This window comes from Amblyomma maculatum, unplaced genomic scaffold, assembly GCF_055883805.1.
Source record: "Amblyomma maculatum isolate TAMU_Amacu unplaced genomic scaffold, ASM5588380v1 scaffold_36, whole genome shotgun sequence".
In the NCBI taxonomy this organism is placed as follows: Eukaryota; Metazoa; Arthropoda; class Arachnida; order Ixodida; family Ixodidae; genus Amblyomma; species Amblyomma maculatum.
The window spans coordinates 682,182-708,554 of NW_028146761.1; the positions used below are offsets into that span (position 1 = coordinate 682,182).

At 43.1% G+C, this 26,373-nt stretch overlaps 1 long non-coding RNA gene across 1 annotated transcript; it reads right to left on the reverse strand.

Annotated features, from left to right (window-relative positions):
- Positions 1-17,331: 17,331 nt before the first annotated feature.
- Positions 17,332-26,196, reverse strand: LOC146170842 (uncharacterized). Its single transcript, XR_014703100.1, has 2 exons — positions 25,972-26,196; positions 17,332-17,496 (listed from the first exon to the last, which is right to left on the reverse strand). It is a non-coding gene; the product is annotated as an uncharacterized LOC146170842 (long non-coding RNA).
- Between the last annotated feature and the right edge of the window lie 177 nt (positions 26,197-26,373).

Consider the following 26,373-nt stretch of genomic DNA (forward strand, 5'->3'; position numbering starts at 1 on the left):
TTTATTTAGGTGTTCAGCAGTACATTGCTCTTTTGTTTCCGAGTAGAAAATTTGTTGAAGTATATTAAATGCACGCTGAGCAAAATTTAAAGATCGGTTCTCCAGTTTTTCTTTTCTTGTTTGACGAAGAAAATTTCGCAGAATACAATGTATGCACAGGACCATAGACAACCGTTATAAACTCAATATCATCACTGCACGGCGAGGATGCAAAATAAATTATTTTTTCTTCTTTAAGACGAAACAAGGCACAAATATTGTTTTACAGAGGCTAGACAATCACAAACATATCAGTCGCATACACATTACGAGATTATGACAATTCACAAATGTTTGGCCCTTTAACACCACAAGATATTTTCTACGACTTGAAGCTTAGATCGCCACACGAACAGTGTGCCTAATAAATCGGTGTTCTAGTTTGCACGCGCGGATTAAGCTGTTACCGTTCGTTACGCTACAGCTGCAATACGCTATGTGGTTTAGTGCCCGCTGCTGCAAATGTTTCCGCATAACGACTGCCTTAAGTTATCTTTAAGACAAAAAAATTACGGTGTCAAACGAGTCAAAGGGGCTGAATGATTTTATCAGGCTTGTGTTTATAAGGTTAAAGAAAAATATAAGAAAAATTAAACCGTGTTCTTTTCATTTCACCATCCGATTGAAATACAGCTTGTAAGAATCAGGCACCACTTTGCACGTGAACCTCGTGTCTTAACGAAGAGAAAAAAATATGGACGAAAGAAGTTAATTGTCTTGAGGACGCGCGTACATTCATATACTTGTCGATGTAAAATTCCTTAAGCGATCTTGCGCCTTTCTACAGCCCTAACAACAGCGCGAATTGTAAATTTATGTTCACCCAATACATCTTGCTTAAGTATATCCAAAACACAATATAATGATAAGAATATTCGAAATAAGAATATCCAGAATAAATGGAAGGTGCGATCAAACATTATACTTAAACCTTCATATAAAGAAATACAATTCGCTTATTTACCTCCTTCCTGTTTTATATATATATCACTCTCGTTTCAAGTTAAAGTGAAACACTAAAACAATAATCTTATGAACACGAAGCGCCTTGTACAAGATAAGGTATTTATATTTTACGTTCTTGTCCTCTGTTTCGCACACTGCTAGAAGATACCAAATATCAGGTCTTGCTGCATTTGACTGTGAGTCTATCGAGATTCTAGACACGTTTCATACTTCGCCTTAAAGGGGTCGTGAAACGTTTTCCGGAATTTTTCACGGCTTAAGTTAAATGGAATCCTTGTCCTGCATCATATAATATACCTCGATTCGTTTCATCGCCCGCGTTGATTTAATAGCGACAAAAACAGAATTTCGGTTTCCTAGCACGCGTCCTCCTCAACTCAACAGATACGTCATAGCGCTAAGCCAATGAGAAGCTCCCGTTGCCGGAGCCTGCTGAGCCAAAGTTGACCGAGCTCGGTGTATTTTAGAGGTTCCAATTGTGCCCTACTCTACGCTCACACAGGGTTTTTTAATACGGCCGCCGCCTAGGTTCCTCCGTGGGCTTCTAGTACACTCTACCGTGGGTTTCAGCGTCGCTGTGCTGCTACAATGAACTAGAATATAGTTGCTACTGTTAAAACATGGTTACATCGTGGGCTTTGAGCCTTACGCCGACGGAACTTTTCGGGTGCCAGGTCGGCGAAGATGGAGCTTGCGAGCGACCGGTACAGTAACACTTGTGTCGAGAGCCAGCGGTAACCGCGGCACAACTCCGGCTTGCCCGACCATCAGCCTCCCGATCCCAGCCGTTTCGGAACTACGCATTGGTATGTATGTCCGAGTCTTGCAGCCTAGCCTACGTTTGACCGTTGCGAGAGCGCGCAATCGCTAACCGAAGCTTTCGAACAGGTGCAGCTGCGGGCGGTGCGTGCCGATGCCGACTGCTCTTGAGAGCATCTGGCGAGATCCCGGCGGCGACTACGTGGTTGAAGCAGCCGTCTGGGTGTTACAGATCATCCGCATTTACTCCAAATGCTCCTTGATCATGGACTGCTAGTCGAGAACACAAGGTAAGAACCTTGAGCGAAAGGCGACATAACTTGAACAAGCGGCCACCTGTTTTTTATTTTCTCGAGCAAGAAATGCTGTAATGAAATCTATTGCGGAAGGCAGTGTTAACAAAAGAAAGCTTCCCCTTTAACGTTACTTACTGGCGATCATCTACACTGTCTACAGTGTCGATATTGCGCCACGTTAGCGCGAACACAACATCATATTTTTCTTGTTTTCGTAGAAGGTGCGCATGAGCATGACGTTTCGCCATGCAAATTACTGGCTTGCTTAATTCCATGCACGAGTAAATGAGAAAACACGCATCATCTGATAGTGTGAACTTGCTAAATGGAAAGGGCATGCACACTGATGTAAAGTAACGGCAAAAAAAAAAAGAAAAACGCTGTCTGGACACATTTGCTTGTTTTATTAGCCAGGTATGACCTTCAGCAAGTGCAGCACTTCAAGACATGAATACATAAGGAATGCCACAAGAAATGCAGTAAATAAGTACAAAATCTATCTCATTTCGGAGGACTCTGTGCTAAATGAAATTGCATGCATTGAAGTAGCCTGTCTCCTGTAGAAGCCATGGGAAAATGCACTAAGAAACGACACAGAAGAGAAAAACACACAGAGCAGGACTGGCTTCTGCTGACGATCACTAACTAGCCTGACAACTCTTGTTATAGCCTGTCCTACTTGCTGCCAGAACAATCACCATACCAGCACTCAAAGTTTTATTTGCTAGTTTCTTTTTTTTTTTTACCCACTTGCATTAGGTGAGTGTTGTATAGTGTGCAAATATAATTAAAAAAATTGTCTGACTTTACTGATACCATCATCAACACCTCCACACAGTAAACCTCTCCAAAATGCTTTGACACTGACATTTTACATGTGCTGAAATGTGACAACCAAAAAAAAAAAAAGACGTTCTTCCAAAGGCCAGTACACCGAAACTTCCACAGCTTGAGTAAGTGTTGGAAATTTTACAGTTAGCAAATGAATTTATAGAGTAGTTTTGCGGCACTTGCAGAAAGTTTGGCACTTGGCGTGTTGTGGGAAAACAACTGAGAGCCGTTGACAGAAGTGGACTTATGCCTCCTTCGAATAGAATGACTCCATGCACAGAGCGGCTTAATGCATAAGTCGCATACTTAACATCTTCGTGCTATGCGGATGATATCAGCGTGGACATTGACATCGGCCACAACACTAGTATAAAGGGTGTAAGGAGACTACCAGGTTTTGTCAGTCAAAAGCTGCATTGCCTTCAGGCATTATTTTTTTTGCAGTAGCAAATTGTGATTGCACTGGAGTTCTAATATTGGGTGGGTCTCATTCTCTCTCAATCACCTGCAGCAGAATTCAAAGTTTGCCATACTTCCAGGGAGAATAAATTGACAGTGAAAGTTACACTGTACAGCTTCTGTTAGACGGGAATTAATTGTACAGATGCATGAATAACTTTCAAATTTGTAAAAGACCTAAACCATATTTTCATTTTGCTATGCTGAAAAGTGAATATTGCTTTTTCTCTTGTCAACAGGAGGCATCGCTACATCTGCTACTGCCAGCTTGCGCACTGGCTTTGGGGATGCCTCGGCAGACATCGCAGTAAAGTCCTCCCTATTTGTGATGCAAGCCAAATAAGGGAAAGGTTTCCATCTGACAGTTACACTGGTTTCCAGTTTGCACAAGGTTTGTAGAGTCATCACCTTATTCATTCTGAAAAAAGCCGGAAAACATGAGAAGAGAGAATTGCAGGACAGCTGGACTAATAACTGGAATTATACTAAAGCATAGAGGCAAAAGAAGACTTGCACAGAGATTCACATGTAAAAAAGGCCCCAAAAGACTGTTGAATGATTTATTAGCCACATACACGTCCTTAGCCTTTGCAGTATAGTGTGCCTTTGGATTTGGATCTGTGTAACGAGTGGTTCTTGACCATAAGGAATTTGCTTTTTTTAGATGATTTTTTAGACCATTTCTGCTTTCCACGCTTTCACTGCTTTGGGGGTTTTTCGTGCACGTGCATTTCTGTGCGAATCTTCTTTTGCCTCTTTCCTTCAGTAACATTTCAGTTGTTAGTCAAACTTTGTCTTGTGCTCCTCTCACGTGTTTCGTCTTCTGGCTGGTTTTAAGATAAATCAGTACCAACTCATCCAGTTGTTAGTCTTGTTGATATCACTAGCCTGACTGCACCCACTGCTGGGCAAATGCCTCTCCCATATCCATCCGAATAACCCGATCCTGTGCCAGGTGCATGATTCTCGCAAACTTCCTAATTTCATCTGCTTGCCCGAGTTTCTGCCGCCCCCTGCTACACTTTCCTTCCCTTGGAATCTGAAAGACATATATAGGCTCACTTAGAATGAATTTTGTGTACTCACTCCCTTCCTTTACCTTTGACGGGTAGAATTTTTCTTTTTTTGGAACTGACCTCAGATACATCATAATGGGGGAGGCATCATAATAGATGCCTCTCCCATATCCATTCAAATAACCCGATCCTCTGTCAGCTGCATTCATATGATCCCCGCAGACTTCCTAATCTCATCTGTCTGCCCGAATTTCTGCCGCCCCCTGCTATGCTTGCCTTCCCTTAGAATCTACAAGACATATATAGGCTCACTTAGAATGAATTTTGTGTGCTCACTCCCCACCTATACCTTTGATGGGTGAATTTTTTTAGCACTGACCGCAAATGCATCATAATTGGGCAGTTGTGTATATACCTGCTTGTATAGATGCTTCTCCCATATCTATCTAAATAACCCGATCCTCTGTCAGCTGCATCCATCTGATCCCCGCAAACTTTTTAATCTCACCTGCCTGCCTGAGTTTCTGCTGCCCCCTGCTATACTTGCCTTCCCTTGGAATCTACAAGATATATATAGGCTCACTTAGAATGAATTTTGTGTACTCAATCTCTAACTATACCTTTGTCGGATGAATTTTTTTTTTATTTAGCACTGACCTCAACACATTATGATTGTGAAGCTGTATATACATATTTGTATATTTAGGAGAGAGGAAGACAGCGAAGAAGCATGAATAAACGACGTCTTGCTCTAGGCCAACTTCCTTCTAGACTAAAAATTTTGTATGCACTGATGAACTTGCGGCCAACCAATAAATTATTTTGAAAGCAACATGTCTCTCTTTAACGCTCATTTTGTAACATTAGATAATGCCCAAATGTACTAAAAAGTGGTGGTCCTTGTGGCACTGACAAACCTAGATTTTCTAGTTGCCGAGTTCACCTTTACGCGGCCTCGAAAAATAGTGGCTCATGGGGAATAGAAAAATCAAACGGTTTTCTGCAAAAGCTGCTTTGAAAGGTGGCCACTGTTTGCAGCATTTTGCAGTCTCATTCAGAAGCAAGCCAACATAATCTGCAAATTGTTAACATGCATACAGTAATATGTGCCTTATTCTTTGAAATGTACCAGACTTTAACCAGTCATAAAACAGCGTGCTGAAAAGGTATGTATAGTAAATCCTCCTTTGTTGATGATACCCATAATTTGCATGGAAACATCCGCACTAGAACCTTCATGACATTGAGTTAATTGGCCTGCTGGTTGAATATTCTACCAAAATGCTGGTAATACAATGAACTTCGTCGGTGCTGGGGTCAAGTCTGGAAATATAAAGTTGGGATGATTTAATTGTGAAATCTTTTGCTGCTGAATTCACTGCAGGCTAGAATGTAACAGGATTAAAGGGCAGCTGTAGGCATAAGGGCAGCCCACATTGTCACGCCATCTTATGGGTCCTTGTGCACATATCTACATACCGTGCAATGTTTTGCTAGTAATCAATGTAACCACAGATTTGCGAAGCTCCAAGAATGCTACACTGATGCTGTCTGAGTAGCTGCTTGTGTCGCTGAATATTGTGAAAGCCTTTTGATGGAACGAAAACTGCTTGGTGAATACTTATGCAGAGTGAGGTTGGTCAGGAGAGCAGGTGATATGCACACCTTCGCAATTTAACCATACAAGCACAGACTGTATGATACTCATACAAATTGAAAATTATAAGGGAAGGAATTGAACTGAAGACTTCGCGGTTCGACAGTCCAAACTTCTGTTATATGTGCTTTGGGCTGTGTGTGCTAGCCCGCTTGCAATCTGATCGCCCGAGCCAGGAAAACGGTACACACCCATATGAGGACCACTGCCAGTACTCTTTAACATGTACATAGAAGTGCAGGTGCTTGGGATAAACCTTATCTGCCGCAATGCACTTCAAACAATGGCATGTTAGCCAAAATAGCAGGTTGGGCTTGTTGGTTTTCCATCCTGAGGTAACAACGCAAAATGTGGACGGGAGCACAAGACGATGAGACATTGTGTCGCCTTCTCGTCTTGTGCTCCCATCCACGTTTTGCGCTGTTACTTCAGAATGTCACGTGCCTGCCCAATATCTACATATTTGTCACACGAACCACTTTGTGTGTATTTACGACTACTTGCACAACACCGTTGCCACCCACTGATGACGAGCAGCTGAACAGCAGTTTTTTACGTACACTCCGCTGCCATTAATTGCAAATGCTATCACGCTATGACTTCCCATACTACCCCACTCAACATCTGTGTGTAATGACTCAACCTTTGGTGCGTTTGCATGTTCTCGGGATATGGTACCAATTAGTACATTCAAGCAACTTAATCTGACATATATCTGGTGAGAATATTACAACTCTATCCATCTATACTCAGATCGGTATCACCACAAGCGTCACCTACAATTGTGGTGATGCCGCTCAGAACATGACCCTTTTTTTTTTAGGGCATAATTCTCCCCAAACCGCAGCTGAGCTTGTGGCCCCTTGGTAAGAGGCTTTCCACATCTGTGGGAAACCACTTCAGAAGTGGCGTGCATTCACAGTTTCAAAGCCTGCATTACAAATTTTTGGAAGTTTTCAACACCACACCCTTACCAGCCTTTGGCCTTTGGCACAACACATCACTGAGTTCCTTATATCTACTTGTGCTCAAGGCCACAAGGTAGTGCTTTAGTGGATCCATACCCACTTGCCAATTATATGCCATAATGCATGCTTTCTCCATAGATTGCATCTAAATGTGGTTTCACACACAAATATTTATACCTAATTGGACAGGCGGACTGCCCAGAATGTTCCACATGTGGCATTACGGAGACTGTGGAGCGTGTGCTAGTGGTGTGTCCCAGTATATGCGTGCAAAACAATAACTCGAGTTACTTCTTTGAAGTGTTTTGGCAACAGGCCTCTCTCAGAGGACTTATTGGCCGGTTGGCCAGAAATGGAAAGCTCTACAGACAGTGGCTTTCTGCTGCTTTTTGCACGACACAGGACTGGACTCGTGACTGTGGAGCAAGTTACTATTCCTGTATATATTTTAATCAAGTCACGGCCCTATTTGTTCTTCTCTTTCTCTTTCCCTGTACAGAGTAGCAGGTCAGATATTAAACTTTTAAGCCAATCTATTCGCCTTTCCAATCAATAACACTTGCGTGAATGCATTTCTCTTGGATGGTTGATCTGGTAATCACACCATCGTAATGCAAGGACATGGGGCGTATGAGTTTTTGAGGTGAACAATTTTTACCCTAGAAATGTCTTAAATGATGTGAAGGATTCTGAGCTCTGCGCAACATGATCCTCCTCTTTGGAGTCTTCATCAGGTTCTATGGGACTAGATGAGTGCTGTGAAAAGAACGTGATCAAAGTGGAACCAAGGGGCCTGTTCTGGGTGGTACGATATGCTGGTAGGGGCACCTGTTGTGCTGGCCTCACGGTATCGTTCAAAAAAAAAAAGAAAATCCAAAATGCACATATTACTGTTATGAGGGCAGTCTGGCAGGAAACAATCAAATAGAACTGGTGGCTTCTGTGAGTCGAGTAGTTCTCAAATAGGCATATCTGTAAGCTACAAAGCGCAACTACTTTTACTGCCTTTATCAAGCGACCTACACTTTTTTTGCCAATGCACTGGGCCAGCGATTTTGCGTCGGTACGACGCATCGTTTGAGGTGAGCTTTCATCGTTTCCGGTCCATGCCGAAGCTTCGAATGACGCCGAGGTTCATTTAGGACTTCCAGTAGAAAGTAGTACTACCACATAAACCCAATCGATGTGCCAAAACTTGTGAAAGCGAACGTTACTTTCACTCGGAGAAGCCGTGCTGCACTTTTGCGACGCACACGGTTGGCATAGCGAGCACTCAAACCCGCACAACACGCCTAAACCCAGAACCTAACGTTGTCAGGAAAAATAGGCGAAGTCTGAGCACTGTAGACGTTGTAGGAAGTATGCTTCCTTCTTTTTTTTTCTTTTTTTTGAGAAAGATTACGAAAGAGGCGTCGTGAAGGTGGGGGAGCAAAGCTGCGACAACGCGTTGGGTGAAAGGGCCACCCAAGTACATTGTACCAACCTTTTTTTCTGTTTCCGGCTTTCCGTGTAGTGCCATAGTTCAGGTCATCCAGCCGAAATAAAGGAAGCGAAGCTCGACACGCTATTCTCAAAGATGCAGCGCGGAGGCGAGCAATTAATATACGAGTACGCGCCGCGGCGCCCGCTCCTGAAACACTCCACCCACCACTCGGATTAAACACACATGTCGATTTCTTTGACTTGAAACCGTATTTACATCGCATCTTTAATGACGCCAAGAATTAAAAAAATATTACAGCAGCGGCGGCACAACCAAGTTGTACCGGTGGTATGAGACTGCTCAAGACGTTGTGCTCCATCACGAATGTTCACGAAAAAAAAAAGAAAACAACAACAACAACAAATAAGATTGGAACCATTGTCATTTGGAGTACCCGGCGGAGCGAGGTATAGTCGTCGTTACCTAAAACCTGAACTTGAGCGTCACCTCTCGCTCTGTTCCAGAGCGCAGCGAGAAGCAGACACCACCCGTCCTCCTCCTCCGCCGTGGCCGACCGCGCGTCACGTGACAGTAACGAGGGATTGCCCTGGTTGATTGTTGAAGAAATGCGTTTGCGTGAGCGAATAATTGATATACTATATTGTTATTTGCTAACTTTACCAGGAACCTATTATTTTATGGGAAATAATGATTATATCTGCGTTTCCAAACGGCTAAACATGACGTAGGCGAGTATTCCTAATTCCGGCCTACAGGGTCGCATGGTCGCTTCAGGAACGCAAAAATGCTGTGATTTCAGAATGGTATTAATAAATGCAGAAGCAATATTTCGACGAGATATTTTGGAATCGGCATGCCTAATATTTACTGAAGCAAGGAAAATTGCAACTGGGCAGCTAAATTTTCGTTTCACGACCCCTTTAAGGTTTTACTTCCAGCTATAGAAACAAAACCGATTGCTTTATTGATCAAATGAAAATCAGGCCACTGATTATGATATATCTAGGAAGGCATGTAAAGCACGCCTTACTGTTATTCTTAATCTAACGTCTAAAGACTTTGAAACTAAAGATTTGCAATGTCCGACCGTGAGATTGTAGAATATATTGTTGAGTAACCGAAGTATCTCACACTTTCCCTAAATACCATTTGTAAGGGTATCGTAAGCGTATCGTAATTTTGCATAGTTGGCTTGTTATACTAGAGTGGAACTCAGAAAGGGTGGTCTCGCAGTAGAAGTTGTGCAAAAAGTCACAGCCCTGTATCATCCTTAGCCCCAGGATGCATGCGAGTTGAAAGCTTTTCCATGGGGTTGCACAGTATGTCAGTAAGATAAAACAAGCCTAAAACATGTTACATATTTTTTCAACCACACTGATCATTCCGGCTTAATACGAATTCAATCATATATGGCAAAAGGTTTAGTAATATGTAAAGGAAATGAGCCAGCATTTTAACATTAGATGTCGACACCTCCACGCTCGTTGTGCAGATATTTTCTTAATATAGCAAGAATTACGCGCGGCAATTAAAGTGCTATTCTAAAAACAGTACTTGCTTCTTCGACAGCTGCATCAAATCCGCGATTCTAAGTGCCGCTATTATGCAACTGTACATTTTCCACAATCTTTTGCTGGGATTATGAAAGGATATTTCATCAATCATTTACTTAGGCGTCAATAGCTGCGCCCTATAGAGCAGATATTTTTTTAGCTGATACGCAGGTTGCTAAGGCGTTTCTACTTTCAACATCAGCTGCCACTTGTCGGGTACTCGCGCCCAGGGGACGGCGGGTAGTGCAAATGCCTCACGTTAAATACGTGTTCGCGAGAGGTCATTCTTCGATTCTGTCGGTAACGTGCTCTACCACCTAGGTATATAAGTACGTTTTGTTCCGTGCTACTCAAATGTGGTTCTGGCCCACACAGAACTACAAAATGTTGAAGCTCACTGTTCTCGCGCTCACGCAGCCTACCATAGAAGTTGCGAAATTTAAATCACCGTTTATGCGCAAAGATGATGACTTCTTCTGGTGCTGCACTTTACATGTGGTAATAGCACACCTTCTTCTTTTCTTTTTGATTTTGCGCATGCAATGTAGTTTTTTTTTTTTATCTGACTCCATGGTATGAAAAGCAACCGGATCGGCGAGCTTCGCACTGAAGGTGCTTAGACAAAACATATGTTTTAAGCCAGCAGTGGCTAATTATTGTCTTTCGTCCATTCCTTTAGAATAAATGTAAGTGCGACTATAAGCAATATAAATTTTTATTTCCTTATTTCAGGGAGATGTGGAAATTCAAAACGGTTCAGTGTATTAGCTTTTTGCTGTCAGAATCTGCCTGAGACGCAACAAGCACGATTTCATTACATGCTATCACCTGGCCCGAAAGGCTAAACAGCCATTTCACACACATCGTTACCATCGAGATAGAACATACTTGTCTTTTGCTAGGTACTGTGTTAAACATTTTCCAGATGACTTCAGAATCTGCACTTGAGAAATGCGTAAACCTCAGCTTTGCTGTGTTATCAGCTGGACAGTATTCCGACGGTATTCTTCATTTTATGATATACTGAAAAGTTCCTTTTTACAGCTCCAACAAGGTCACGCCCGCCCGAAAGCCGCCTGCATACCCATACAATGGTTACGCATAAATAAATTTGCTTGCAAAATGCACGCACAAGGAAGCTCGTAACGAGCTCTTTGAAGTCTGCTTTATATTAGATGGAACGTGCGTGTGCTAGACATAAATCACGATCCAAAAATAAACAAATTTGTAGTTACCAATGCACCCAATGAATGCTCTTCAGGCTTCATATTAACAAAATTGCTGCCGCTGAGCCCTTGCCACGTCCTGTCCGCATCAGGCCCCTGATCGTATCAGTGCCAGGCTAAGACGGCCGGAGAAGGCTGATTTGTCATTGAAAATTGTGGCTTCACAAGTGGAAATCCAGATTTGCGATGCAATGCTTGGCTGGCGGCGAAAGCTAGAAGATAATGCTTGTCTGGAACAGCGACTTAATTCGTTTCACTGGGATCAGGTGTCAACTCGCCTGAAAAAAAGTTAGCCAGAAGTGTGGTACGCATTTTTGCTTGCAGCCAGGAAAATTACCGCACGTGTTCCGAATGGTAAACGATGTAAATAAGAGGCCAGCATGAAAAATAATCACACGAAGCATTTCATTGAATGTGAAGTTGGCGTGGCGTATGGAATCCTCATCTCCTGTGGCAAATGTTGGATTTAAACACGGGGCGCCGCACAAATAACGCACTCTTGAGCATCAAGTCACAGCAAGCTCAGTAACTCGGCGAGGGCATTCACTGACCACATCCTCAGTTGCTTGCATGAGTCAGCTTGCAGGGCATTTTGAGTTCCCAAGCTAGAAACGTATCTTTAGTTCTGCATCTGTAATAAAGAAAGAACGGTGTCAGTGGCACTTCCGTTCCGCCCCTTAAAAAGAAACCGATTGCAGAAAGCCGAGCGCTTCTAGTCGGTCAGCCAGGATGCTTAGGTGGTTGGATTTTAGGTGCGTACTGTTTGCAACGGGGTGGAAAGTCATCATCATGCTCATCATTTCTTTGTAACGTTTTTACCCTATAATTTCTCAACTTTAACGACTTTCCATTTTGTCCTGGGCTATCTGTAAATACTCGTGTTTAAAGTCAATTTAGCGTTCTCAGTGCTGTTTACTCACTAATCTCCCACACTTCTCTTGCTTACCTATATCGCCGATTCGTTCACGTTCCTGTGTTACCTCTAAACCCCATGGCCTCGGCTAGAATGACTATGTCTACATCGTCATCTGGATGGACACGGCTACATTCCAGGATTAAATGCTCAATTGTTTCTGCGCACCTTCCACACATAGCGCAATTTCAACCTTCTTGATTAACCTTCCTTCGGGTAGAGCAATTTCTCAAATCTTGACATTTTAAACAAGGGAACCATTTCTGCTCTCAATTTCGGCAAACAAGCAAGCTCCCTTCGGGTGAGCATAACCAAAAACAAGAGGCAAGGCACCCTGAGGCGCCTGGACATAATACAACGTGTGGGCAATTTATGCTCAACCTTTAGGAGGCATGTTCTGAAGTTAGGAGACTAAAATGTAATATTAGCACAAACTATTGCGAAATCATTCTTTTCCTGAACATAGAAAATTAAATCTATTAAAGTAACAGTCAATGTTGTATTGTCAAAAAAAAGAAAATCAGACAATAATCCTGTTTAATTCAAAAAACCTGAATTAAACCCTAACCTTCTTAATCATTACTAACTACCTAGTCGGGAAAAGCAAACCCTATAAACTGAATATAAGTTTGGAGATGAAATTCTCCACATCTAACTTTTTACAATTTTTTAACTCAAAAACTCATCTTAACTCCACAATCAATTCAATCTATCCACGTAAACTGCTTTCACCTTTAATATCCAGCCCAAATCAATACAATTACTCTTAATTGAGCAAACCCTGCCATTCTAACAACTTTTTCTTTTATTTTTGGGGGTGGGGGAGTCTAATGAACAACTAGTCATTTCATATGTCATCAGCTAACTGAAAGTTCTTCAATTCAAACCTCCAGCATTTTCATCCAAAAAGAAGCCAAGCAAAGTGGAGCACTTACAACACATCGAAACAAGCTGAAGGGTAATAGAAATCTGTTCAACGGCAACAAAGATATCAGCATCATCCAAAACAACATAACATTAACTAACTTTTTAGACATGAAGAAAATTGTAAAGCACTGAAACTTGAACAAAAAAAATTGTATAATACAAACAAACTCTCCGGCTGTGCCCGCTCCCAGGCTCGGGTATCGCCGATGGTAGATCATTTTTTTTTCTAACTTGAATTTTTTTGTTTGGTTTCCAACCACACTTTTTATTTTAAATTCTTTGCCCTGCTATACATAAGTGGTGCGGACAGAAGCTCTTTTTTTTTGTTATTTTATAATGCCTCAACATACAGCATGTAGCGCCGGGTTATAAGACACCCTGACCTAGCTTCAAATAGAAGGCCGCTGCCTCTTGAGTTGTCACAAAAGATTTCCTTCTTAATGTGAGTTTTCCATTTTATATATCTTGTGAGCCACCACTCGACCAAACGCCTTTATTCTAGCTTGTATCTGGAGCTCTGCGCGTGACCTTCCAAACATCGGTAAATGATGACAATGCTGCGTTTGTACAGGTGAAAGAGGTGAAACTTCGGACCTCACGCTCACTCAAATATCCTCTGAAGGGACTGACCGCCCTGATTCGTTTTTGTGTAGATGAAAGCGGGTCGCGAGTGTACGGATTCATGCGCAACCGTGAACTTCTGAGCGGCGACGCCAGTCGGCGACCGTATGAGATGGGATAACACGGGAGTTCATTTTATATATTTGTTGGAGCGCAATGTAAGGACCGATGCAGCGCTGGAAGAACTTCTCGAGCAATCCATAACTGCCATCCAGAGTAAAGCTTTATCATCGGGGGAAATAAAGGCAAACGGTGGTGCAGGTAATAGCGGCGTTTGCTTTCTTTCTGGGCGGCTTCTGTGTTGCGGCGAGGAATTTGTCGGCAATGGGTCATACGTGTAGCAATCTCCTCATCCAAAGATCAAGATAGGAAGGCAGGAGAAGAGGAGAGGGTGCCTTTTGAACAGTGTTGTTGGTTGACAGCCCTGATGCTAGTGGTGGTTGAACGGCGTTATTATAGGCATATGTCGCGAAAAGGTAAATTGTAACTAAGTTCTAATTCTTTATTAATTAAAATAACCTGAATTAAATCCTAACCGTCTTAATAATTCCTAACTACCTAGTCGGGGAAACAAATCTTATAAACTGAATATAAGTTTGGAGATGAAATTCATGTCAGACAAGCTGCGGTGAAAGCGCTCGATGAGACCTTTGGTGCGAGGATGACAACTAGAAGATGTCTAGTGGACGGTGCTGCCAGCATGGAGTTAATCCACTAGGACGTAGAAAAAAATGTCTTTCGACGGTTGCTATTTGGGATAAGAGAGGCACCGTGGCGCAAGACGAAAGCCTGCAGAAAAAACTCATCCACATCAGAAACGGCACCGGAGCGAAGAGGGGCTCTTTCAGCCTACCACATCAGATGGTCAATGGCGATTACAACCCAGCGGTGACCGGCGGGCGTGAGAGTTAGGATGCCGATAAAATCAATTCCGACAGAATCGAAAGGCACGGATGGGCAAGGAAGAGTTTGCAGGGGGCCAGCAGAAAGACATTACCTCTTCCAATGCTGGCAAGAAGCACAAGTTGATATGTATTTTGCGGCACTCTGAGAAATTTTGGATCAAAAGTAGCTTCTTTTTATACGGTCGTACATATTGTGGTGGCCTAAATAACCGGCAGTGGCATTGTCGGGGTAAGCCTCCAACACTCGATGATGGAGAGGGAACCCACCGGTGATCAGTTGGGGGATAAAAACAGCGACAGAAAGATCCGTGTTGAAACCGGAAAAGACGAAGCTGAAATTGCAAGCCACTGTAAAGGGCGTGTGTCTGACAGCGGCAGCAAGCGATGATTGTGCTACATTTAGGATCAGCCTGCTGCATAGCAGGGAAGTGAGTGCTCATGTCCAGCGGAAACACGCCGATGGGTACAACATCTAGATCATCATCAGAAGGCTGACATGAGGGAAGGGTGTAGAGGCTGACCTGAGGGAAGAGTGTAGAGGCCACATGGGAGTTGGTTGTAGTAGAAGGCAGTGGGCATCGAGAGAGGGTGCCAGCATCTAGGTTTTTTCGTCGGATTTGTATTTAATTGATAAGGTATGCCCTTGTAAACGTAGCACCCAGGAGCTCAGACGACCTGATAAGTTCTTTAACGATGGCAGCCAACACAGCGCATGATGGTTTCTGATGACGGGGAAGTGGCGGCCATACAAGAAAAGCCAAAGTATTTAGACAGACCAAACAACGGCTAGGCATTCTTGCACCAAAATTCTGTGCTTCCGCTCAGCTGGAGTGAGAGAACTAGTGCACTGCACAAACTGCTCTTCAGGTGCAACACTGCGTTGTAAAAAAAACCGCACCGATTCTTTGTCTACTGGCGTCAGTATGAAGACTGGTGGGCGCGGTCTTATAAAAATGTTGGAGCACAGGAATTGACGTGAGTGTTTACATAATGGATGGCAACGCCTGTTCACATTATTCGGATAGAATGTAAGATGGAGTCCAAAGACAGACTCCGTTCGCACCACTAATGTATCGCGGGTAAATGTTCCGTAGTTAGAGATATAAATGAAAAGTTCTATCCAGGAAGCGGGCCCGGAGAGACCCCACGTATCTCCCCTGGGAAGACGCAGAAGGGATCGGTTGTAGGGTAAAGGGAAGTAGGAATAAGGATAGGGTTATTGCAAGTTGGAGGGGAATATGGGCAACGTCAGATTTTGACTGACGGACAATTCGAGTCGAGCTTCTAAATGGGCCTCCGAGAGGACGAGCACTCGCTCTTAGCCGAATATGCGGCCCTCGGCCTTTGGATCATTCCACCACCGCAATTCGTTTACCGGGTCCCCGGCGTCTGAGACGGGTTCCCTACATGAAGCCGCTTTTGAGGTTCCCCGTCCCCCAAGCCTGGTTCCCCCATCCCGACTCTAGTAGAAGTACTGAGAGGTAGATGTCGCAACGTTCATACATACTTGAAGGTATTCGGCAAGTGACGAGACATTAAACTGGCGCACCCTGATGGGTACTCTTCCCTGGTTTTCGCTTCGGACAGTAAGAAAAGCGCGTATACTTAGGAATATTGCGCAAAGGGGTCGCAATAAAAGGAAAGTTTCGAATAAACGTCAGAAGTACGACGCCTACCAAGGAAGCTGCGGAGTTGTTTCTGGCGTTCGGTAGAGAAATATTTCTTGCAAAATTCTGGTAGTTCTGGATGTGAAGTAGCATGTTGTTTACTGTTGAGCTGGAAACCGGCTTGTGCTAGATATATGAGAAATTGTGTGAGATGGTGTATGCTGGGTGTAAGCCAGCGAAAAGATGATAGTATCGTCCAGATAACACAAGCACGTCCTCCCTTTCATTCCTCGAAGGAGGGTGTGCATCATGCGCTAAAATATGACTAGACCATTACACAGACTGAAAGGCTACACATTACATTTATAGCGACCATCTGGGGTAGCAAAGGCAACCGTGTCCTTGTAAAATTTATGCGCGGGAATTTTCCAATATTCTGAGCTCAGGTAGAGACTCTAGAAATACATAGTTCTTTGGAAGCAGTCCATTGAGTCGCCGATGCGAGGCAGCGGGTGGCTATCTTTGGTGGTTATTGTGTTGAGGGCCCCGTAATCCACGCAGAACCGCACAGAGCTGTTCTTGTTCCTGGCGACAACAACATGAGAGGACCAGGGGGGCTCAATGGCCGGATGATGCTTTGCGCGGGCATGTAGGCAACTTGATCCTCTATAACCTTAAGTTCGAATCAGGAAACGCGATATGGTCGTCTAGGAACGATAGTTGATCTATCAGTCTATATGCGGTGGTAGGTGACACATTTTGGCCTATTACTTGAGGTTAACACATCAAAAGAGTTTTTGTGCTTCAGAGGGACTTCGCGCAAGGCTGCCGACTGTTCAAACGTTAGGTCAGTGCTTAGTGTTGCCGCGAGTCTAGCGGAAGAGCTCGGAGGTCGCAATGGTCGCAATGTACCGAGAAGGGGTGGATGGAAAGATGATTAGTATTTCAAAAGATGTTACTCATATATGCTTACACTCGGTGAAAGAAGGGTCCCCCGATACGTGTTGAAACGAACACGATTCAACTTATTGCGACAGATTTTTATTTATATCAAATTTTTATTTTCTTCGCAGACTGTTATATGGCACACAATTAAACACCCTTTCTAGCAGCTGTATTACGAAACTGAGAGGAAAGACAGGTGCTATTTTGAGAATTTTTTTATCCATCCTTTCTGTTGTAATGCGACTGAGGGCTCCTTCTGACTTATAGCCGGGTGGCAATAAAATAGCCCATAAGAAAGATTGGGAACATATCCGCACTTACAACCTAGAGCACACCAGTCTCCTGGGTTTTTTCCTTTAGGACACTGAAAGAAAGAATAACGAGTAACGATGTGAAAATGCTGAAGAGTTTAACTGGCGTTATCAAAACACGTTTAATTTTTCTATCGGCCCTTAAACAAAACTGCGCACATTCTCAGATGAATAGTCCTGGTGGTATATTCTTTTGGAATTGTATGTCTTGGATCTCATGATTTTGTGATTTTGAATCTCATGGGTCATTTTCGACTAGCTATCGTCGTGCCGAATACAGACGTTCGGCAAAAACTATGGGGGAGGGTTAACCTACGCTTATATTGTATCACTTGACAGCATAGGCTGCCTGCCTTTTTATAAAGTCCCGCTATAGCCAATCTCCCACAATTTGGGTGCCTTGTCTAGGGGAAACGAGGGTGCAACGATCTCGGCAGGCTTAATTTTATATCATCCCAGTGAAAGGGGAGGCCCGAGATGGCAGCAGTAACCTGACATAATAGGCCATTCTTCTAACCTACTACAGCTATACCACTGTACCAAAATTCAAATACATCTAGTAGTGTTTTCCTAGGCTAGGTGGTGTAGTTTAAAAAGAAGGAAAATTAGTTGTGGTTCAGCTCTGGTTAACACTAGCTGAATTGCGAAAGCAACGGTAGAAACTTCTTTTGCTTGCTACATTATTCCCCTATCACGCCTTATCAGTGTAAGGTGCTGCATTATTGGGGCCACTTAAGCTCATCCTTTTGGGGTATGATTCGAGGGCGTAAGCTACCAGACCAGATATATAGTCACGTTTTAACCTAGCTGTATGCACGTGCCTGCGTGTCGCAGGGGTAACGAGATTGCAAAAGGTTCTGGCAGGCTGATTATTATACCAACCCTCCAATATGAAAGGAGCGACCCGAGTTGGCAGCTCCTCTCCGTGGAATAGGGATAACGTGAATTCAAATGTAATGGCAGGCTGATCGAGGAGTTCGAGGCGCAGCGGAGTCCACGGGCCACGGACAGCGCGACGAGCGGTTAGACTAGGCGTAGTATCGCTTTCAAATGGCCCCAATGTCAGGCAACACCATGTTCAACTAGTGCTCGGCCATGTCAACTGCCAGCTGCCGACTGCCAGGGCCATGCACGTTTTTTTTTTCTTACAACACAGGCGCCGGCGGACAGTTGCCAACACCTACCGCAGATGACGGATTTTCTGGGCAGTTGGCCTTCAATGCTTTCCTATTATTATTCAAGAAAGCACGCTTCAAAGAGATGGGGTTAATTACCCTGTTGACCGCAAATCCGGCACTGGCCTCGGCGGTGACGTTGCCATTGTGATAGAAAAGAACCATGGCTCTAGCAGGCGGTATATAGCTGGCAGTTGTGATGGCCGAAGACTGGCATGACGTAAGGTTATCTGACGTACGGTTGGCAGCAGTTGCCGACTCGTTCCTCTCCTTTCATATGGGAGGACGATCTATTCGCCTGCCGGGACACTTGCATATATACTAAACCTAGGGCACGTAGGCAAGTTCATACGGCATAGTTGAAGGTGGATTGTATATACGGGCTGGCAGCCTCTAGTAATAATTGAGGTATAATTACGAAGCAATTAAGGTATGAAGACGAAGCATAAGTATCAAGTGCGCTATTGCGTGAAGTGCATTGTCTTGTACGCAGCAGCTGCTATATGGCAGCGCGCAAAGCACAATCTGCTACGTCAGAGGTTGAGAAGAGGAGACGCGAGAGCTGGATCAAGTGAGCGAACCACCTACGCGGAAGAAAGTATTGCAGTTATCCCTTTCGTGAAGAATATATATCAACAGCGCAGTTTGAACACTACATCATATTCCTAAAAGGCGCTCCTATGATGAGAGAAAAGCTACTGGGAATTTCAAGAGGATTTGCCTAAGTTTTGCAGTGTGTGCTCCACAGCATACCATCCGTCTTTTCATGCCCGCGTGAGCACCCCGTGCAAGCGGGTATAATACCAGACCATGCATGCTATTAGTCAGCTAAGAATTTTTGGATTTTAAGATTTTGGAGCTTATTCACCTAACGTGAATAAGCTCCTACGATTTTATCCGGCCCTGTTCTACAAAACACTGCCTAATAAACTGGCCGGATTTTGAAAGCGCCATTATTTCTTCGCGCCACTCACTATTAAATCATAATTCATTCTACCCGTTACTTTTTTATTTGTTTACCCACGATGACCCTTGCCTCGTCTAAAGCAAAGAATATGCGGGCTTATGGTTTTGATACTGAAGTAAACAGAAAGGGATGTGAACATTTTTTCTACACCTGAAAATATCTGGACAATACTGCCGAAGAATATATTAAGCATCTACCGAGTCCACGAACTGCGCCCCGTCAGGCTCTTACTCTCGCGTTCACTTTTTAGTTTGATTATCATAATTAACGCGACGCTTTGCCTTCTCACGCATGCGCAGTTAGTTGGAATGTAGCATGTTGATTTGCTCCTCTGTGCGCATGCTCGGTGTACACGTTTTCTTTAGCGGTGCAGCGTTGTGCGAATGTTCCACGCAAGTGATGGAGAAAATGGTTGGACGACCCGTTTTCACAGCACACCGTAAAAGGTACAAGCAATGTGAAACATGCATTTCATCTAGAAGGTCCTAATTTACCGAATGTTTAGCATTAGAAATTCCATGTATAGCTAAGGACTCTCCAGACAAGGCGCTCTAATGTTGAGAAACGAAGCTTCTGTGGGAAAAATTGGATTCTTATAGTGTCTGGTCTAATCTAAATTAATTAGCAGCGAAACTCAAGACATGCAGCATAGATCTGCCCTGCTATTCTTTGCCGCACGATCGAATTATTAACCTCTAACTGGGCTTCTTGACGTCTATACTGCGCCACAGGTGTTTCAACCATCTTTAGAGAGAGCACTTTCGACTTTTGTGGTATTTCTGTCGTTTGCTGATGCGAAAGGCGGGCTTGTGGTTTGGTTTCCAGCGCCCCCAAATCAGAGTATTTTTGCTGAAACAAGTAGGTAACACCGCATTATGCCCCGAATGTATCTGACGCACCCGGATTCTGACCACAAATCGCAAGAGTGCCGTTAGAAGTAGCTGTGTGTGGGCGCGTCTTCGCATTAATTACCAAGAATTATACAAAAGCACTTATTCACAAAACATTTCATAACACATTATACGAGTATGTTTCATTCAATTCTTCTCCGTCGTCCATATTTCATAAATGTATCATACCTTTCAGGCTTTTTTTCCCTTTAAATCAGGTATCTTAAACCTGGTGCTTTTTGGATGCGCAGGGCGTTTACCTCTAGACTCTTAACATTTAAGAAAGGTTAATGTCAACAGGTAAACGACTGTTTGTTCCTGCATAGCAGAGTCGCTGTTATCATTCGAGGGAATAATGGCTAGACATGTTGAGTATATTGCTGCGTAATTGATAAATTACAATTAGATTCTTATATTCATAAGTAGGTTACTCTTTTTAGCAATATTCACCGCACCAATGCAATAGCCGTAAAATATTTTTTTTTTGCGTCGCCGCTGCAGTGGCGATATTTTAGTGCGAACACAATTTCAGACCGGGAAGTTTTATCAGAAGGCATGCCAGGGAGTTGGTGTCCAGTAAGTAGTGTCCAATCTGAACGAGTCACAAAGCACGCTGGGTGATTCCTACTTCCGGGTCTTTCTGCGAGACGCGCGTCTGCTGCGCTGTGCTTGAAACTCGGTATCGACAAGCTTACATTCGACTCTACAAGTGTTTTATATGCGCGAATGAAGTCGTAGAAAAGGTCATAATGATCTGCACACATGTTTGACCCCATTTAACGTTTCGTGTTTGAAGAAAACGAGTAAAAAATTGTTGCGAGTGCAACCATTACAACGCGTGTCGTCTTTCGCGCTGAAATTTAGCATGCATAATTCATTCGGCCAAAGCTCGTTTTTCTTTGATGTTATCATGCAGTCGCTGCATAGATATCTAAAATTTACTTGAGTAAGTATTCTGAGAGGTATTTGGCTAGAAGAAGCCGGATAATTAGACTTCCGGGAACAGCAGTATAGCGATACGTAGGAGCAGACTGTCGCGCAACTTGTAGCTGCGACGGCTACGAACTAAAAACATGCAAATACCAGGCGGATACTGTGCACATTTTTGCAGCCTTTACGAAGCTTTATCGCTTTATGCTGCACTGTCCGAGAGAGTCAGAGCAGCTAAGGTTTCTTGTCTGGCAATGTACTGCAGCTGCCTGCAAGCACTGCTGATACACCGTCCTTTAGTTGCTCAGCTAAAATTGTTACATGCGATTATAACAGTGTGTTGTGCTATTTCTCCAGAAGATCTAGATTACATGCCAGTGCTTCAAAACCTTAAAAGCGTGCACAAGGATATTTTAAGCTACATGTTCTTGACAGCTCAAATTATTTTGTGTACATAAGTGCTACTTTTTTGTCTTGTTTTCTAAAACATGTAGGAGGTAGAATGCCAGAGAACTGTATTATGGTTAACAATATATTGTCAGTCAATGAAAACATTAGGAGGATCACAAAATAAGTAAAAATATCTCTACCAATTTCAGTTGTATTACGAAGATGCAACTTTATGATGCATGAGTTACATTTTTAGCACTGCTATATTCATTCTGCATGCATACCATACCTCAACATGTGTGTAGCCACGCCTATACGGACGAAAAACTCTACTAATGCTTGTTGAAGGTCTACGTCGACTAGTAATGTAGCTATTCTGGCAGTCAGAGAGACATATCCACTCGCCGAGGCTGCAGTGCATGCGAGAAAACCTCACTCATAAAAAATAAAGAAGCATAGTGTGTAGGACATTTTACGCCATTCACATACAACTATGGAAACTCCCTATGTTTGAAATTCCCATGCTTGATTGCCCAATTCTGATTACAGCATTTCGTCGCTCAAAAAATGGAAGTACTAAAACAAAAGCTTTGTTTTATTGGCATCTCTTGAAACCTCCAGAAGCTTCACAATGTGAAACCCTCATTTCTTCCAATCAAAGCTGGGAAGAGCCTGTAACCATTTTGCTGTTCTGCACTTTGTGCTTGGGGTCTGGTTAGACAGAAAAACTAGATAGTGTGCATTCAGATGTTTCCAGTAAGCACATAAGCTTTTAATGCATACATACTGAAATGTTAGAATGCATAACTTCTGCACTATTCAACTTGTTCAAGGTAAAGGAGTCAAGTACGAAAAGCCAAGCATAAGGTCACCTTTTCTTGTGTTTCTTCATAATGAAAACATCAATTGAAAGCAAGAAATTAATGCTTAGCAGAGCTGTGCTACGGGCAACAATGAAACAGTCAGGCACAAGAAAAAGCCAAAGATAGAAGTGACTATATTCTTTGTTATACATCCATGAAAGAGCAAAGATTCCTGGAAATAAGAAACCGTTCTCGTACTGTATTTACACTTCATAATACATTCACCACCAGAACGTTTGCAGCATATTTTACAGCATGTGATTAATGATCTCCAAGCAAGGCTGAGAGTGAGGAATAGTATGTTGTGGGAAAATGCCTAGTACAGGTTGTAGAAATGAGCTTCAATACACCTGTGGGCGAGTAATAGCAAGCGTAAGAAAATGCACAGAGCCTAGAAATCTTGCCTTGGCAAGATTCCTACTTCTTACCCTTACAGACATAAAAACTGCTAGCTAAGCCAGCCTCTGTCTACCTTAAAGAATTCTGCACTTCTTGAGATAGCCAATGGCCACCAGTGCCTTGTTTTCTTTCTGAAGCCCACGCAGCGAGTGAAAATAACACACAAACTTTATGTATGCAGCACTTTGCTTTGGATCACAAAAAGCTTTAGCCATTCATGTATTTTCGCATGCATGTTCAGCAGCACCAAGGCCATTATAAAACTGCTTTGCTTAACAGCAAAATTTCTTTTTATGGCATATGTATCTCATCTGTCAGCTTTTCTACGTGCCATACAGTGAGCGATAAAAAATAGCTGGAGAATATGTATTAGTGCTGAGGGTGACAAACTGGATTCCAAGGGAAGGAAAGCATAGCAGGGGGCGGCAGGAAGTTAGGTGGGCGGATAAGATTAAGAAGTTCGCAGGGGTCAAGTGGATGCAGCTAGCACAGAACCGGGTTAAGTGGAGAAATATGGGAGAGGCCTTCGCCCTGCAGTGGGTATAATCAGGCTGATGATGATGATGATGATGATGATGTATTAGTGCTCTCCTGAAGGGATGATTTTCCCCGACTCTGACCCAGAGTATAGAAAAATGCTGTTATTCTTATGCCTGCAACAGTCCTTAACTGTTTCTCTTTCTACACACGACAAGAATAAACATCTCAGCACCATGTAGTAGGTCTGGAAACGCAGGAAGCTTTATCCATCTTGCTTGTATTTCTCCGCAATCTCTGCATGCTCACGCTGATTGCTTCGCTGGCAAAAGCATGTTTTGTTATCTGGAGTTATATCAGCACATAATTGCTTACACAACAATGCATAAACATTACAACCACTAACGGTGACACGCTGGCCTAGGTCAGGCAACGAGACCAACCATCCACAGCTTATTTGTAAGCAGTGGCAGTGGTTCCAGAAACTTGCATTTAGCAGAAATGGCCGGGGAGAAAATTGTTCAGCACTTATAATATCAAATCACGCTGTACAGACGGAGGCCAAACAACACAATTTGTGAACCTTCTGAGGTCGTGGAACGACCGCTCGCTGCTACCGTCATCATACAAAAAAAAGCTGTAACGCATAGCCAAAGTCGCCAGTGCGAGAGCTTGGTGCTCCTGAACGAGAGCAAACAACCTACTTCACAAAATTTCCTAGCTTTCATAGCGCTATCCAACATTTGCCATTGACAAAACACTTAAAATAAAGCCTCGTGTTTCACGTGAAACTCGCCGTCAACGGTCAGCCAGCGGATCGCAACGGCCAACTGGTTTCGCCGCTCACAATTCGACGGCACTCGGAACATCTTGTATCGCGTTTTAGTTGAGTTGGCGTAGTTGTGAGTCGAGCACAACACCACATTTCCATCATATTAAGCGAAAATATCAAGAGAATAAAGGTCGAAACCGCACGCCTGCAAACAATGCCAGCAGAAACCAAACCACAAAAACAGCCCGAAGGTCAAAATTCACGTGACAAAGCGTAGCCGTGACGCAATGTCCGCGAAAACGGGGACGCCACCTATAGAAGCTCTCCCGCGCGCCCGCCGCTTGCAGGCATACACCGTTTCAGCAAAATCGTTTTCGGTACACCACTGATCAATGATTTCACAAGGAATTTGCTTTAGAGGCTTGTGTTTTGGAGCGCTCAAGCACATTGTCGCATAAATTTATAACTCAGGCAACTTATTACAACGCGAGAGCAAACATATTAAACCATTTGTCAAAGTAATATTAAAAATTACAATATTTTTGAAGCTTCTGAATTCTGCACTAGTATTTTAGACCAAAATCACCAAGCTCGCAAGTCGTTTTATTTATTTAAACCTAACTGTAAAAAATATAATGGTACTAGTTACAAGTAAGACTGGAAACACCATGACTAAAGCTATTTTTGCAATATTTGCAAACCATATTACTAGCTGCTATATATATATTCTCTAGGTTACCTATTGTAATTTATTCAATAAATATTTTAAATGTTCTGCCACAAGAGGGTACTACACAAGCCGTTAGAGTGCTACCTGACAATCAAGACCGCAATTTCTAATTGAAGAATTTAAAAGAGCACAGAACAAGGTTTGAGGAGGCCTCAGCTCGCAAGCCGAGCCATCGTTTCGACAAGCGGACAACTTCACTAGTCAAAACGATAACTGAGATTGCTAACTGAGGCTTCGCTTTTTCCAGTGCTCTTTCATAGTGTGTAGCTATCTTCTGTCTTTTATTTATACCCTAAAAAGGATAGTTCTCATTAGTAATGAAGTTAATAATCAGCCTCTTTATTAACAAGAAGGCGAAAATGGTGCTTTAACTCTTTCTTTGCTGAACACTGTCATGTGATGCGTATTTGCGTAAACATGTTTTTGTGAAAATTATGCATGCCACTAACAAGAGATTTTTCATGAAATGCAAAGGAAGTATGTTTCAGCGTTCCTCTTTACATAAATATACCGCCAATTTTGTTCTGGCACATGATCGGCCTGAAGAGAGTGCGGAAAATATTGGATGGAGCCCTTATTGAAAGGCACCAGTTACGCCGGAATGGGTTTTCGGCAAATTGAAGTGGCGAAAGTGTTATTGCATTAGCAAAATTCAAGTTGAATGCAATCTATGTTTATAAAGCGCGCGCTTCAAGATAAATATACCCTTTAGAAAACAGCCTCCAAATCGCGAACCTTTCTCGTCTATAACTACGCGACGATATATTTTTGCTGATTTTTCATCTATAGAAAAAACATACCTTGTCTTGTGATAGAACTTTGGAGAAGCTTGGACTACTGTTATATAAAAGGCATATTAAAGAATCAAACTCGCCAATACTCGCTTTTTTGACTCGGCGAAAACGTTTAAGCAATGAGAGAACAGGCCCACTTACCCGAGTAGGGCATTGATTCGGAGGGTCAATTGGGTTGACCATTGGAGGTTGTTCTGGACTAATTGCATTGGTATTTAGAGGTTGTCTAGGGTGGATTGAGTTGACATTTAGAGGTTGGTTAGGTTGGACCGGGTTCCTGCTTAGAGGGGTAGTATGGCTAATTGCCCTGATGTTTGCAGGTGGTCTAGGATTCACTGGGTTGGCATTACCAGGTTGATTAGGTACGCTTGCAGTAACTTTCGGATGCTGGCTCGGAGGCGGTCGGTTTCTCTTTGGATGTTGGCAGCTGAAATAAATAATCACATTCCCAACATCAGGAACAAACATGAATCGAACAAAGGCAACACCAATGAATATTCATTATTTGTAATTTTCAGTTAGCTATTGAAAACTTGCAAATAT